Genomic DNA, 14,276 nt, shown 5'->3' with positions numbered 1-14,276 from the left:
CAATAACTTTCAAGTAACATCAAGTAATTGTCATGTCCGTGTATTGTATGGTATGGCATCAATTTATTTTTTCATGCATACATTTAGAACAGGGGCGTCACTATAGGTTTGAAGAACAGGATTGGCTTAGCCCCCTGGGGGTTCGTTAATGTGTTAAATTTGTTGCACTTGCAAGATCTTTTTGCACACAACTTTCGGCACTGTATTAGAATTACAAAACAAACACTGATTTTATCTAAATGGTTGAAAGTGTAAGTGTAAGAAAGCTTCAGTCATATTTAGTAAACAAGAGATGGTCCAAACATAGGACAACACAAACTCCACACACTGGTTTCTTATATTTAACATCTCCCAAATGCATATGTCATATATTTTACGTTTCTTTTTTGTCTTTTTTTTTAAGTTCTGTATAAATTATTTTCCCTAGTAATTAATTGCATTTATTAAAGAGTAATTATGTTAGTAATTCAATTACTTTTTGGTAAAGTAATTGAAAGTATTTTATAAAAGTACTTTACAAAGGTAATTTTCAGAACACTGTGGGTGGCTGATAGCGATAACCTGCCATTTATGGTGAAAACTATAAACATGAAGATAAAAAACAGCCATAAACTCCTTTTTGACTATGAGTCTGTCAGTGCATCCAATCTTCAGATCCCCCAAAACACTACTGTAAAATAACACTAAGGCTATTAAACTACATCAATTATGTTTAAGTAGCACACCTATACTGCAAAGCTGCTGAGTGTGATTTGTTTATCATACGGTATGGATGTTATTTTTTCTGTCAGCAATAGTATAGACATTATTATTATGAGTTTTATATTACAAATCAATTAAATAGTGTTATGATGCGACTTATTATGCGGTCGCATAATGGTGAATAATGATGATAATTATTCACCGAAATTAATGGATACAAAATATTTTAGTTGACAATTTAGCAGAAATAGGCGAAAATAATGTTTTAGGAACTCACGTCAATCAATGTTCCACCACTGATCGCCAACAAGCTTTTCACAGCAGACAACAAAGGCAAATTTCCCCAAAACTGTGGGGAAAATCTTCTTTCACAATCCTCTAAGCGGTTCAGAAAATGTTGACTTTAATTGCACAGAATCCTTGAAATTGCAAGAAATGTGCCAGTACTGAGATGACTAGAATTGAAGCATGTCTACTTCCGAGTTTACTTCCGTAATTGCTACAGGATGTGCAACGTCATGACGAAATGTCTGTATTCGGGTCAGTTTGCATTCACATTTGAGTCTGGACACATTTTTTTTGTAATGTGAACATATAAAAAGATCAGGTTTGACAAAACAAATCTGATTTGGACACTCTGCCCTGAAGTGTTGTAAACACACTGAACATAGTCTTAATACTGCTGCAGTCTGGCTCGGCCTTGCTAATGTAACAGCGAAAACGTGGACTGGCTTTTTAGTATAGTAATGCAGGATGGAACGGATTTGATTGGCTAATAAAATTTGACAAAGGGTCTTCAAATGATTTATAATCATAGTGAATAATGACAGTTTATATTATTATTTATTCACACTCATATTCCTGCATATTTTTATAATTGTTTTCTGCATTTCTCTGTTAAAAATAAATAAATAAATTACACCAAATTATTTAGGGGGGCTTAAGAGTATTTTAGGGCGGTTTCGGACCCCTAAAATATGCCTAACGATGCCAATGATTTACAATGTGACACCTTATATAACTTGCAAATTCTCATTTCTCCTTACAACATATCCAAAACAGAGTAGGAAGAAGTAAGGCTTATTTTATCCTACACCTTTTCCATTTCCACATTCTATAGTGAATTCTAAGTTTTAAGTGTCGTACGTGCTTACAAATGTTTTGAATTGGATTTTTCTCTTAGATTTTATTTTCCTTCTTTTGTTGAGAACAATTGTTGTACATTCTTGGGTAGCAGGTAATACGGTACTTGTTTACAAGTGTCAGAATGTTCAAAAAAAAGACAACTGTTTGGGACAACTGGTTAGCAGACACCTCCTAAAACAATTGACTGAAAAAGCGATATTTGTGTATGTGTCTGATGATCCTAAGAACCATAGGTGTCATTTAAACACATTAAAGCAAGTAAAACAACATTTATATAATGTGCTGTCATCTGTGTCTGTAGAATTGTTCACATTTCAGCCTACAAAAATTCGACATCCAACGAGAGAAAACGTGCTGCAATAAATTGTATATGATTTTTATGTTTTACACACACACACACACACACACACACACACACACACACACACACACACACACACACACACACACACACACACACACACACACACACACACACACGACTTCGGTTGTAGTTCAAGAACCATTACAAATGACTACTAAATAAATCAAAAGTTACTCACAAGTTACTAAATACTTGAGTAGTTTTTTCATGCAATACTTACTTACTCTTTCTCAAGTAATTATTTTGATGACTACTTTTTACTTTTACTTGAGTCATATTATTTTAAAGTAACGGTCCTCTTGAGTACAATTTTTGGATAAACTCCCCAAACTCTGATCACACCATCATACCATCACACCGTTATAGCATCATACTATCATATATTCACACCATCATACTATCACACCATTACAGCATCATAGTATCATATATTCACACCATCATGCTATCACACCATTACAGCATCGTACTATCATATATTCAACCATCATACTATCACACCATTACAGCATCATACTATCATATTATCACACCATCATACTAACACACCATTACACTATCATACTATCATATTATCACACCATCATACTATCACACCATTATAGCATCATACTATCAGCACCCTCCAACACAATTCAGCACTGGTGTTGTTTGCCGCACAAGCAGCACATTATGTATTCTGCTACATAATACAATCTCTTTTTAAAGCTCTCTACCTGGTGGCCTTGAAACATGATCTTCTACTGTGATTTTTTCCCGGCTATTCTTGCCTCTATCGTCCTCGTCCTCCCACCCTGTGAACACATTTCTGTTTCAAGCCTGTGGCGCTGCTCTGACTCTCACAGAGATGCCTTCCATGCGTTTTCACCATTGTTCTATTTCCTCTGATATTACCATTTCACCACTCATTTATCACTCACTAGCTGCATCCTTTGCAGTGCGCATTTGTGGGGTGCTGATGTCATTGCGGTGCACAAAGGCTGTACCGATTTAAAAAAGTTCCAAGCGTCCTTTGAATCCGGCTGGCATATGTGTCCTTTTCTCCCATTAGCAGAAATGTTGCATCCGTGCACACTTCGCGTCCTTTCATATACCAAGATCCTTTGCACGCTCAACTCGGAAAATTATTTTCCACATGGCAACGCTATGCGGAGCGGAAAGAGCGACTTTAAAATGTAAGTATAGCTTTATTCATTCATTTAAAACAGCTAAAGCAGACATGTCAATCTGGGGTGACAGTAGAAATATACATTTGTGTTATGTTGAGCGACCTCCGTGCTCTGCCTCTCTCTTTACCCCAAGGAAGAGACATATATCCGGACATTGCAGTCAGCTTGGTGCCCAGAGCTATTTTTTCATCGCTTGAAAGTAAAACCTGAAATTTAGACGGAATTTAGAGTGTAGACGGCACAGACCACAAGGGGTCGTAGTAAGCTCTATGTTTTATTTATATATATACTATACATATAAATAATAACGAAACAATATTATTAATTAAACAACAAAGGAATGGAGTGTGATGAAATCCAAGAGTGTGTATGGTGTGTGACTTAGTGTGGAATTAACTGTAGTGTATTACCGTGAGTGTTGAGTGAATCTTTCGCCAGACCAAAGGGGGCAAGGCAAGAAGGCAGTCCGTGGGCAAGCAAGCGGTCAGGGGCTGGAGAGGAGCAACGAGGTCCGTGTCCAAGCCGGGGGTCGAGGATCGAGGGAGGAAGTCCAAAGTCGAAAGGGGAGTCGAGGCACACAGCTCGATCACGGGAGACACGGGAAGCACTGCGGGAAGACACAAGGGACATACGACACGGGAACTGGGAAAATACAGAGAGAGAGAGTTAACGGGAAGTTAACTACGTTCCGGCCCGGATCCTCGGGTCCGCTGGCCTTTATGCTGCCTGCCTCATTACAGATCGCTTGCAGCCGAGCAGGGGCGTGGCCTTGATGTGGGCAGAGCGAGCAAAGGCGTGTCCCGGCCGTGCTCGCAGCAGAAGGCATGAGGGACTGCGCATGCGCCATGACATCATCACCTACAATAAAAAGGATCCGTGATTCAGCACACAAATAAGTGGATTTTTGGTCAAAAAAGTATTGAAATAATTGGTTTACATTTTATTTTGGTTTTTTTGAGGTTGGGTCTTGGGCGCAGTTGGGTGTTCCAACAGTACAATGACTCCAAACACACGTCAAAAGTGCTAAAGGAATGGCTAAATCGTTAAGGTTTCAGAATTGCCTTCCCAAAGTCCTGACTTAAACGTGTGGACAATGCTGAAGAAACAAGTCCATGTCAGAAAACCAACACATTTAGCTGAACTGCTCCAATTTTGTCAAAAGGAGTGGTCAAAAAATTAAATCAGAAGCTTGTGGATGGCTACCAAAGGTGCCTTATTGCAGTGAAACTTGCCAAGGGACAAGTAACCAAATATTAACATTGCTGTATGTATACTTTTGACACAGCAGATTTGGTCACATTTTCAGTAGACCCATAATAAATTAATAAAAGAACCAAACCTCATGAATGTTTTTTGTGACCAACAAGTATGTGCTCCAATCACTTTATCACAAAAAAAATTAGAGTTGTAGAAATTATTGGAAACTCAAGACAGCCATGACATGTTCTTTACAAGTGTATGTAAACCTTTGACCACAGTACGGGCCAAAAGTTTGGACACACCTCATTCAATGCCTTTTCTTTATTTTCATGACTATTTCATGGATAATTGGAGATTGTTACTGAAGCCATCAAAACTATGAATGAACACATGTGGAGTTATGTACTCAACAAAAAAGGTGAAATAACTGAAAACATATTTTATATTCTAGTTTCTTCAAAATAGCCACCCTTTGCTCTGATTACCGCTTTGTACTCTCTTGGCATTTTCTCGATGAGCATCAGGAGGTAGCCACCTGAAATGGTTTTCACTTCACAGGTGTGCCTTATCAGGGTTTATTAGTGCAATTTATTGCTTTATGAATGGGGTTGGGACCATCAGTTGGTTGTGCAGAAGTCAGGTTACTACACAGTCGACAGCCCTATTGGACAACTGATAAAATTCATATTATGGCAAGAACCAATCAGCTAACTAAAGAAAAACGAATGGCCATCATTACTTTGAGAAATCGAGATGGTTTGGGGTGAGCTGGACCGCAGAGGGAAGGCAAAGGGGCCAACAAGTGCCAAACACACCTCTGGGAACTCCTTTAAGACTATTGGAAAACAATTTCAGGTGACCTCTTGAAGCTCATCGAGAGAATGCCAAGAGTGTGCAAAGCAGTAATCGGAACAAAGGGTGGCTATTTTGAAGAAACTAGAATATAAAACATGTTTTCAGTTATTTGACCTTTTTTTGTTAAGTACATAACTCCACATGCGTTCATTCACAGTTGTGATGCCTTCAGTGACAATCTACAATGTAAATAGTCATGAAAATAAAGAAAACACATTGAATGAGAAGGTGTGTCCAAACTTAAGGCCTGTACTCACTGACCTCAGTGCAAGATGGCAGTGCCCTGAGTTAACACGAGCTCCTACACGCAACTTTGTTACAATACTCAAAACATTTAGCGGGTGAACACAAATATAATCGTAAATCATTACTGAAATTATATGAGGCAACATTTTGTAGACTGCTAGCAGGACAAGCAAAAGTGTTCGCACGCACAAATCCAAGCTCATTTCTTTTTTACATCAAATTCATCTTGGAAATAACCGCAGAAGTGTGCTGGACTTGGCACGCCCAAACCACACCACCTTATAAATTCGCAAATCGTATTGAAAGTCGCCATGTGCCTTTTTTCTGCACGGTCTGCCCAATCAGGACTCAGTTGGAGATGCTTCTTTCTTATAAGTAATATACGCCCTCACCACTTAAGGAGGGCCAGAGGGGCCGCGGGGGATTGAGGCTGATTTATAACCCAAAATAGGAAGTGACCTAAATGCTACCAAGAAAGGGGAAATTGGGTGATGACATCACATCCAGTCGGCATGGCCTAAATGTGCCACTCATTAGGGGGAGGAATGGGTGAATTAAAACCGGAAGTAGATTTATGTCATATCCTGCCGCTGTTTTGTTTTGTCGTTCCTAAATACATCCACCATTTTAGTTGTAGTCCATATGTCAGTATGATTTATGACACCTACAACCTGGTCCTGAATGTCGACAAGACCAAGGAGATCATCGTCGACTTCAGGAAGCACCAGTGCAGACACACTCCACTCTTCATCAACGGCACAGCGGTGGAGATGGTAAGCAGCACCAAGTTCCTGGGGGTGCAGATAACTGACAATATGACCTGGTCGCTACACACCGGAGCTCTTGTAAAAAGCTCAGCAGCGCATGGACTTTTTGCGTCGGATGAAAAGAGCACAGCTCCCTCCCCCCATTCTCACCACATTCTACAGAGGCACTATAGAGAGCCTGCTGACCAACAGCATCTGTCTGGACTGGAGCCTGCAATGCCTCAGACTGGAAGTCTCTCCAGAGTGTGGTGAGGACGGCGGAAAAGATCATCAGGACTCCTTTTCCTCCTATCCAGGAGATCGCAAAAAGCCGCTGCCTGACCAGGGCTCAGAAAATCTGCAGAGACTCCTCCCACCCCCACCAAGGACTGTTTTCACTGCTGGACTCTAGAAAGAGGTTCCGCAGCCTCCGAAGCAGAACCTTCAGGTTCTGTAACAGCTTCTTTCCTCAGGCCGTAAGACTCTTGAACACATTAAAATAATCCCCTCAATTCCCCCCCAAAATGGATTAACTCGCTGGAATATAAAGACAATATAACATACATCCATAAACGTGGGTGCATATGCAAAAGTGCAATATATTTATCTGTACAGTAATCTATTTATTTATATCTGCACCTTATTGCTCTTTTACCCTGCACTACCATGAGCTAATGCAACAAAATTCCATTCTTATCTGTACTGTAAAGTTCAAATTTGAATGACAATAAAAGGATGTCTAAGTTTAAGTCTAAATTTTAGTTGTAGTCCATACGTCAGAATGATTCATAACTCTGACAGGCTGAAGTTGTAGTTTTATTAAAGTTTTTTGTTGTCTTTTTTTTAGTACTCATAGCAGTTATACAATTTTTAAGGCTTACTCCATCCTCTCAAATGTATTATTTATTTTGTATTTTTTAATTGACTATTAACTTTATTATTCAGTTTGAGTTAATTTATTTATTTTCTTTGGAGAAGGAGATTTGTTAAGTATTTATATACGTACAATTTTCTCATTTTAAAAGTATAATTTAGTCAATTGAACTCGGAAATGTACACATTATTGTAAAAGGTACACTGTTAGCTACTAGACTAATGAAACAATCTACACACTATCTGTATCTGACTACTGTACTAGCTGTAAGTCTAATGAAACAATTTAAACATTATTTATATCCGTCTAACGTTAGTCATTGACTTCAATGACATGCAGTCACAGAACATGCAAAAAAATAAATACAGAACCCAAAACCAGTGAAGTTGGCACGTTGTGTAAAACATAAATAAAAACAGAATACAATGATTTACTAATCCTTTTCAATCTATATTCAATTGAATAGACTGCAAAGACAATATATTTAATGTTTAAACTGGAAAACTTAATTTTTTGCAAATATTAGCTAATGTGGAATTTAATGCCTGTAACATGTTTAAAAAAGCTGGCACAAGTGGCAAAAAAGACTGAGAAAGTTGAGGAATGCTCATCAAACACTTATTTGGAACATCCCACAGTTCAACCGGCTAATTGGGAACAGGTGGTTGCCATGATTGGGTATAAAAGCAGCTTCCATGTAATGCTCAGTCATTCACAAACAAGGATGGGGCAAGGGTCACCACTTTGTGAACAAATGCGTGAGCAAGTTGTCAAAAAGTTTAAGAACAACATTTGCCAATGAGCTATTGCACGGAATTGAGGGATTTCACCATCTAAGGTCTGTAATATCAAAAGGTTCAGAAAATCTGGAGAAATCACTGCATGTAAGCGGCTAAGCCCATAACTTTCAATCCCTCATGTGGTACGGCATCAAAAAGCGACATCAACGTGTAAAGGATATCACCACATGAGCTCAGGAACACTTCAGAAAACCACTGTCAGTAACTACAGTTCGTTGCTGCATCTGTATGTGCAAGTTAAAACTCTACCATGCAAAACGACAGCCATTTATCAACAACACCCATTAAAGGTTTCGCTGGGCCTGAGCTCATATAAGATAGACTGATACAAAGTGTAAAAGTGTTCTGTGGTCTGACGAGTCCACATTTCAAAGTGTTTTTGGAAACCGTGGACTTCGTGTCCTCCGGAACAAAGAGGAAAAGAACCATCCAGACGGTTATAGGCATAGGTGGATTAATGAACGGGCCTACCGGGCCCAGGCCCAGGGGGCCAGAGGCCCCAAGGGGCCAGGCCAACTTGGCCCCGCGGCCGCGACGCATGCGAAACTACTTTTGCAAAAATAATAATCTTAGGCCCCAAGGGGCCAGGCCAACTTGGCCCCGCGGCCATGATCCATAGAGGGTCAGAGGCCCCAAGGGGCCAGGTCAACTTGGCCCCGCGGCCGCGACCCACAGAGGGCCAGAGGCCCCAAGGGGCCAGGCCAACATGGCCCCGCGGCCATGATCCATAGACGGTCAGAGGCCCCAAGGGGCCAGGTCAACTTGGCCCCACGGCCACGACCCACAGAGGGTCATAGGCCCCAAAGGGCCAGGCCAACTTGGCCCCGCGGCTGCGACCCACAGAAGGCCAGAGGCCCCAAGGGGCCAGGTCAACTTGGCCCCGCGGCTACGATCCATAGAGGGTAAGAGGCCCCAACGGGCCAGGTCAACTTGGCCCCGCGGCCGCGACCCACAGAGGGCCTGAGGCCCCAAGGGGTCAGGCCAACTTGGCCCCGCGGCCACGATCCATAGAGGGCCAGAGGCCCCGAGGGGTCATGCCAACTTGGCCCCGATCCATAGAGGGTCAGAGGCCCCAAGGGGCCAGGCCAACTTGGCCCCGCGGCCACGATCCACAGAGGGCCAGAGGCTCTCAATCATTATTATCAAAGCTAATTCTCAAATTGGATCACACAACCTCACTCACATATTCTTTATCAATTATTAAAGGTTGTTTCTGAATTTTGATCACAGAACTTAATGCAAATATTCTTGATTGATTGGCAAAGCTCATTCTCAAATTTTGATTACACAACCTTACTCTGACAAATTATCATTATCAAAAAGCTCTATCTCGAATTTGGATCACAGAATCTCACTCAAGTATTCTTAGCTGTGCCCCTCCCCCATCGAGTCTTTCATAAACCGGTCTGTTCTTTTAGAATCTCCTCATTTGGTACTTTGAACTCGTGAGTGACTGCTCAAAATTTGGTTTCCTTTCCCTCAGTTCAGACTCAGAGATAATTTGAAATCATTCCACAAGAAGTTTAACGCGCACACACACACGACACACACACACTTGAGTTGAGCATTACTTGGAAATTCTTATATTTTCCATTTTGCTGTTATTATCAGCATCTTCCCATTTTGTCCTTTTCTTTCAAAAAAGTTTACAGTCTGACATTTGTCACTGCTGTCAGTTAATAACTTTTTGGTCTTTGACCCATTTTGTCATTTTCTCGATTCGATCGTCACTGACCACTCTCTCCTGTCTGGCAGACATCGTTGCTGCCATCATAGCCAGCAAGCTGCCTGCAACATTTTGGTGTTCTTTGTGAAAATATTTAGAAAGTAGACAAAAGTACACAAAGTTGTACAACTATTATCTTTATGATCTTTTTTTTTGTTTGTTTGTTTCTCTGTTACTGTGTGTGGCCAATTAAGCGACTTTTGGCCATACCTGGCTGGTGACATTTAGCGACTTTCTGGTTGTTGTTAAAATTAATAATAGCAACAGTTCTCTTCATCTTAATGCAATTTATTGTGTCTGTCTCTCCACATTTTGCCATTAGGTACTTTGAGCTCTTGTTGGTCAGTCACTCTAAGGTACATTGTTGCTGCCATCATAGCTAGCAAGCTGCCTGCAGATAGCGACATTTTGGTGTCCTTTGAGAAATATGAAGAAAGAAGACAAAAGTACAAGACATTGTACGATTACTATCTTTTTAAAAATTATTTGTTTCACTGTCAGTGTGATTGAGCGACTTTACCGCTAGATTTCGCGTCTTTTGGCCATACCTGGCTAGCGACTGAAAACATCATTTAGCGACTTTTTGGTTGTGAAGATAAGTGGTAAAAGCAGATCTGCCTGTTGGTCTTCCCACATTTTGCCATTTGGTACTTTGCACTCTTGTTGATCACTCCAAGGCATTTGTCCCTGCCTTCAGCTAGTCACTTGGCTCTTTTGGAATTTATTTCACTGTAATTGGCTCTCTCTTTCTCCTCAGTACAAATCAGTCTGTTCCCTTGCCATTCATCACTGACCACTCCGCTCTCCTGTCTGTCAGACATTGTTGCTGCATGCAGATAGCTTGGGGTCCTTAGTGAAAATATCAGAAGAGAAAAGTACACAATTATCTTAATTATCTTTTTTTATTCACTGTCAGTCCTTCAGTGAGTCCCAGTGTGTTGGCGATTAAGCAACGTTGGCATTCGATTTAGAGACTTTTGGCCATACATGACTGGCGACTCAAAACGTCATCTAGTGACTTTCGCTGTCTGAGTTTAGCATTGATTGGAAATCTGTTATCAGTTCTTATAGAAATCAGCTGATTTCTGCTTTTGACTGTTAATGCTAGATTGCTAGTTTTGAAAATTGCATCACTCATACACACACACACACACACACACACACACATAGTTGGTTAAGCTGTTGTGATAGGCAAAGAGCCAATGTGCACAGAAAGAAGGGAAATATGGATCATAAACGTCTAAGTGGAGGAGCTAGAAAAAAAATTCAGCAAGAAAAGAAAAAAAAGGAATCAGTTTTACTTGAGAGTGTTCCAAATATCTCCAGCTTCTTCAGTACAAAGACATCTGCTGAAAGCAATTCTATAAATGCTACTGCAAATCAGCTAAGGTTAGCAATGCACCTGAGCTAGCATGTAGCTCCCAAGATCCTGAGACCACTACAAGTGTACGCACTGAACCAAATGCTTCGGATGCTAATGATTCAACCAACTCAGCAGTAGCCAGTTGCTCGGATGAATGTGAGGTCACTGCACCTCTGGACAGCATAGAAAATGAGTTGAATCTTTCTTCAACACCATCTACAGTGACAACTCTACCTAGTGATACCGCTAAATGGGCTGATACCCTCACTGAGTCAATGAAGGAAGTTCTTATTCAAAGAGGTGCAAAATCATTTCACAACCGTCACAGCCATTATCCAGCTTCTGTGAGGAACAGTGGGCTAGGAGGCAAAACCCGATGCCTAAACAATGAACATTTTACTTCACACCTGCCCAATGGACAACGAGTACAAAGAGAGTGGATGATGTACTCTCCCTCTACTGGTAATGTTTACTGCTTTGCATGCAAACTGTTTTCCCTAAAAACGCATTCTTTTGTGACAGGCTATTGTGATTGGAAACACTCAGAAAGATTTGGTGAACATGAGCAAAGTGCTGAGCACATAACCTGCATGCAAGCAGTCTTGAACCGCGCCACAGGTGCCACAGTTGATGCAGACCTGTTCAAACAGTTTCAGGCAGAGAGCAGATATTGGAGGCAGGTGTTACAAAGAGTTGTTGCAGTCATTAAATTCCTTGCAGAAAGGGGCCTTGCATTTAGGGGTAAAAATGAATCGTTAGGGTCTCCTCTCAATGGGAACTACCTTGGTATTCTGGAGGTCCTGGCTGAATTTGATCCCTTTCTAAAGGATCACATCAGAAAGTTTGGGCAGATGGGTCGAGGTAATACCTCATATCTGTCCTCCACCATTTGTGAGGAATTCATTGAATTGATGGGTGCAAAAACCAAACAGGCTATAGCAGATGAACTGCAAGCAAGCAAATACTACTCTATCATTGTGGATTCAACCCCAGATTTATCTCATGTGGACCAATTGACATTCATATTCCATTTTGTTAGCAAAGAGGGCAGTGTTGTTGAACACTTTGTGGGTTTTGAGCCCATTACTAGCCATACAGGTGAAAGTTTGGCTAACTGTGTCATTTCTGTGTTGGAAAATCTAGGGTTAGAGCTGTCAAATTGCAGGGGGCAGGCTTATGATAATGCCAGCAACATGTCAGGGAGGTATAATGGGTTGCAGGCTCACTTAAAGAAAAGCAACCCATTAATACACTATATTCCATGTGCAGCTCACTCTTTGAATTTGGTGGGAGTCAACAGCATTGACAGATGTGGAAATGAAGTCTCTAAGTATTTTGACTTGATTCAGTCTATTTACAACTTCACAACTGCATCCACACACCGATGGGACAGGGTATTTGGCAATTCCAACATAGATCTCACACTTAAAGCTTTATCCAACACGCGTTGGAGTTGCCGTGCAGAATCTACCAAAGCACTGTGGCAGAACTACAGTATAATAAGAGCAGCACTACAGGGTATTTCCACTGATGACACAGAGAAACGAGACACACAAACTGAAGCTGACAGTCTAGAGCGGAAGCTGGATTCACTTGAGATGGCCTTCATGGCAGGCTTTTGGGACACTGTTCTGTCCAGATTTCAGGCCACAAGTCTGCAACTTCAAAAAGCAGACATAGACCTTGGTACAGCAGTTAGATTGCTGGAATCTCTGCGCACCTTTGTTCTCTCCCAAAGAGATCTATTTGATCATTTTGAGCAGAAAGCCTTAAACATGTTGGGTGGCACCCCATCTTACAGGGCTGAACGGACGAAGAAACGTAAAAAGTTTGCTGATGAATCAGCATCCCCAGATGTTGTGCTTGAGGGAAGGCAACTGTTTCAAATAGAGACATTTATTGCCTCTATTGATCAACTGAGTTCAAGCCTTAATCACCGTCTGGAGGCCTACAAACATCTGAACAATTTGTTCAGTGTCCTTTTCTCTTTGGATACAGAGTCCAATGCTTCAGTCCTTCACAAGGCCAAGATTCTCACTGAATCATACTCATCTGACCTCAATGAAAGTCTTGGACAGGAGCTTATACAGTTCAAATCTTTTATACAGCTCAACAACACTGATGAGGAGAGGACCCCTTCAGGACTGCTCAAAACAATAATACATTTTGGACTACAGCCTACGTTTCCTAATACATACATTGCGCTACAGATTTTTCTCACTCTACCGGTCAGTAACTGTGAGGGAGAACGCTCATTCTCTCTTTTGTCAAGAGTCAAAAATGAGCTGCGCACAAGAATGACTCAGAAAAGATTAAATGCGTTATCTCTAATGGCAATTGAGAGTGAGCTGACAAGAGAGTTGGACTTCAATGATGTGGTGGATGATTTTGCGAAATTGAAAGCACGAAAGAAACCCCTTGCTTAAAGGTGCACTGTGTAAGATTTTTAGGTTGTTATTTCCAGAATTCACCCATTCACTAATGTTAGGCTACCTGTTTTCATGAATACTTACCACCACCATAAAATTCTAAGTATCCATTATGACTGGGAGAATTGCACTTTCGCCATTTCTGGGAACTGTCTGTCACCTGGATTCTGAAGATAGGATTGACTTTAGGCAGAAGCTTGGTGCTTTCTCTGGCAAACTGAACCTCAAGCTTCATTCTCTGCAGCTTTGCATTCTTGTTCAGACTTTCATCGACAAGGAACTTTTCAACTTCCCCACTATCGTGAAGGGGCCACCAAAAGATTTCAGTGTGTCCAGCATGTCTAGTCTCTTCTTCTCCTGTCTTTGAGCCATCTCTTGTTTCTCGTCAGCCCAACTCTCTAATTTTGCCTTCATGAGTTTACTCCAGTTGAGTTCAACCTCTCTTTTTGCTTGTGCTGCTGCCTTGAAACCTCTGAAGCTCCTGGCTCTTCTGTAAAATTATTGACCTATTGACTGCGTTCAGTGTGCCCAACTTCTTCAGTCTGTAGTCCACCTTGCCACATTGTCTCTCCATCCCAATGTTGTGCACAGGGGTGCCATCAATGTTACTAGCCTGTTCACTGACAGGGTCCATTGGGAAGGTCTCCTCATCCATC

General features: G+C 41.2%; 1 protein-coding gene across 4 annotated transcripts in view; it reads left to right on the top strand.

The window, feature by feature from the left end:
- camkk1a (calcium/calmodulin-dependent protein kinase kinase 1, alpha a) overlaps window positions 1-14,276 on the top strand; it is a 179,688-nt gene that overhangs the window by 50,226 nt on the left and 115,186 nt on the right. The window lies entirely within an intron of this gene.

Source organism: Nerophis lumbriciformis, linkage group LG09, assembly GCF_033978685.3.
Source record: "Nerophis lumbriciformis linkage group LG09, RoL_Nlum_v2.1, whole genome shotgun sequence".
Lineage (NCBI taxonomy): Eukaryota > Metazoa > Chordata > Actinopteri > Syngnathiformes > Syngnathidae > Nerophis > Nerophis lumbriciformis.
The sequence above is the reverse complement of the archived record's forward strand: the minus strand, read 5'-3'. Positions and strand labels throughout refer to the sequence as shown.